Source organism: Fulmarus glacialis, unplaced genomic scaffold (assembly GCF_000690835.1).
Source record: "Fulmarus glacialis isolate BGI_N327 unplaced genomic scaffold, ASM69083v1 scaffold16085, whole genome shotgun sequence".
Taxonomy (NCBI): domain Eukaryota; kingdom Metazoa; phylum Chordata; class Aves; order Procellariiformes; family Procellariidae; genus Fulmarus; species Fulmarus glacialis.
This window is the reverse complement of record NW_009211306.1, coordinates 352-2,883: the sequence shown is the minus strand read 5'-3', so window position 1 is coordinate 2,883 and position 2,532 is coordinate 352. Positions and strand designations below refer to the sequence as shown.

Sequence of the window (2,532 nt, the reverse complement as noted above, 5' to 3'; positions counted from 1 at the left end):
CCCCTGCCTCACCTCTTTTATTTAGCAATAGGTATTATTTTTTTTTTTTTTAATGGGTGTTCTTTACTATTTAGAAATTTTATTTAATATGGGTAGCAGCGAGGAATATTTAGCCAAACCGTGCAAAAAAACCGAGAGAAATTGGAATGGTGGTGTTTTGGGGGGAAAAAAAAAAAAAGAATAATAATTAAAAAAACCACCAAACAATTTAAAAAAAAAACACGAGGAAAAAAGGAATATTCAAGTGTTTCTGCCCGGTTTCGAACCGGGGACCTTTCGCGTGTGAGGGTGGAAATGCAACTTATTCCTCCCTATCCATGTGGAAAGCAAATGCCAAAAATCATAGATGTAAAAGAAGTGCTGGGATGAAGCAGTCATCCCATCCCCTCCATATGCAAGTGGTCTCAGGTTCAAAACCACCCCAAAATAACCAAATTAAATCTCAAAGAGCACATGGGTGTCCTGTATAAGTTGCAAAAAGGGGTGGAAAAGGGTAGAGGAGGGGGGAAAAAACCCTAAAAGTGCTGTTTCTGCCTGGTTTCGAACCAGGGACCTTTCGCGTGTTAGGCGAACGTGATAACCACTACACTACAGAAACGCTCCTGGCAGCTCTCCCCTGCCTGCCCGCACTCTGCCCGCACCCTGCCCGCACATTCCGCCCTGCCCAGCTCGGGCTCCGCGACCCTCCAAAACCTCCTCCTTCAAGGCCTGCTCAAAACCCACCTTATTTTTTTGGGGCGGTTGGGCTGATTTCAAGAAACCAAGCTGGTTTCACCACCCAGAAGTGCAAAAAAAAAAGCCTGAATTCGGCAAAAAAAGAAGGGAAACGAGGCCGCCTGCGCCCTCCCCGCTCCATCGCTGGGACAAAACACCAATTTAATTAGTTTTTGCCAAATAATCACACAGCGCTGGGGTGGTTTCGGCCGGAGGGAGCGGCGCAAAGGGGAAAATGAGCTTTTTTTTGTAGGAATGAGCCCCCAAAAAAAGCACACCTGTCAGGAGTGGGATTTGAACCCACGCCTCCACACGGAGACCAGAATTCCCAACTGCAGGAAGGCAGAGCCTTGAGTCTGGCGCCTTAGACCACTCGGCCATCCTGACGGTGACAAATTTCGGCCAGAAAAGGGGATACAGCGATGCTAAAAATTAAGTATTTTTAGTTTGTTATTGTCTTTTGGGGTTTTATGGTGATTATCAGCGGGGGTGGGGAGCAGTGGGAGGTCGGGAATTATTTTCAGCTGAGTCGTGGTAGAGTAGGAAAAAAAATAAGCGCCCAACGTGGGGCTCGAACCCACGACCCTGATTTTTCTCTCCTCATTTTAGTGCGGGATTCTGGTGGTTTCAGCCCGTGCTCGAGCCGGGAATGAGGCGAAACACCCCAGCAGAGAGATTTGTTGGAAAGGCTGAAACACCTCCCCACCCAGATCCTGCGATGCAATTTTGGCATTTATGCAAATTTATGCCATTTTTGGGTCCTGCCATTAAAACCGGGGAGAAGCCGCTATGAAACGTTTCCCGCTATAAATAATAGCAGCAGGAAGGCGGCGTTCTGCGTGAACTCCGTGGAAAAGGTCGGGTTTTTTTTTTTCCCCACGCATGTTTTGGTACCAAAAAGGGGTTAAGGATGGGGATGCAGGTGAGGGCAGAGGGAGCCCTTAAAGGGGCCGTGGCGGGTTTCTGTAGTGTAGTGGTTATCACGTTCGCCTCACACGCGAAAGGTCCCCGGTTCGAAACCGGGCAGAAACAGGCCTAAATATTTTCATTTTTAGTCCTTTTCACGAACTTTATGGATGGATCTTCCTCCAAACTTTGGAATGGCCGCGGTTGCAAAAATATCTATTTACAGCCCAAGTTGCAGGGGGGGATTTATTTTAGTCTATGCATTAATATTTTCCCCAGGGACATGGTGACAAGTGGAGTCTCACCCTGTCATGGATGCATCGCTGCTCCTGTCCCCTGTTCTGAGGACAAATGTCCTTTTTGGGTAGGAACGTGCAGGAGTCCGTTAAAGCATCTGCATCCCACAATATAGGGGGGGGAGCAGAGTAAGCGCTCTCCCAAATTCAGTCCCACCAGACCATAGGAATATTATTCTTATAGAAACAGCTCGACTGCTTTAATCTTCCACGGATTTGGAATTGCCTGTTAATTTCCAGAGAAAGGCAGAAATCCAGCAGAGATGGGAAATTCGGCTCAATTTTAGAAAATGTTAGGTTTTTTTTTTTCCCTGACCGGGAATCGAACCCGGGCCGCGGCGGTGAAAGCGCCGAATCCTAGCCACTAGACCACCAGGGAGCCGATATCTGCCCAAATTTTACCAATCTCATCTTTTATCTCTGCACATTTAGCCCCCAAAGTGTTCGCCTCCCAGCAGTCCTATAGGAGCTGCTTTGCTCGGGCCGCGGATTTAATCAAAAATAGCAAAAATAATTAAAAATAACAAAACGATTTTTTTAAAAAAATAGCTAAATTAACTAAAAACATTTGTTTTTCTCCAAACCAGCTCTCCCTGGTGGTCTAGTGGCTAGGATC

The 2,532-nt window shown here is 46.8% G+C and overlaps 4 non-coding genes across 4 annotated transcripts; 1 reads left to right on the top strand and 3 right to left on the bottom strand.

The window, feature by feature from the left end:
- Window positions 1-525: 525 nt before the first annotated feature.
- Window positions 526-598, bottom strand: TRNAV-AAC. Its single transcript has one exon. It is a non-coding gene; the product is annotated as a tRNA-Val (tRNA).
- Window positions 599-993: 395 nt separating this feature from the next.
- TRNAL-CAA lies at window positions 994-1,101 on the bottom strand. Its single transcript has 2 exons — window positions 1,064-1,101; window positions 994-1,039 (listed from the first exon to the last, which is right to left on the bottom strand). It is a non-coding gene; the product is annotated as a tRNA-Leu (tRNA).
- Window positions 1,102-1,673: 572 nt separating this feature from the next.
- TRNAV-CAC lies at window positions 1,674-1,746 on the top strand. Its single transcript has one exon. It is a non-coding gene; the product is annotated as a tRNA-Val (tRNA).
- Window positions 1,747-2,223: 477 nt separating this feature from the next.
- Window positions 2,224-2,295, bottom strand: TRNAE-UUC. Its single transcript has one exon. It is a non-coding gene; the product is annotated as a tRNA-Glu (tRNA).
- Window positions 2,296-2,532: the final 237 nt, after the last annotated feature.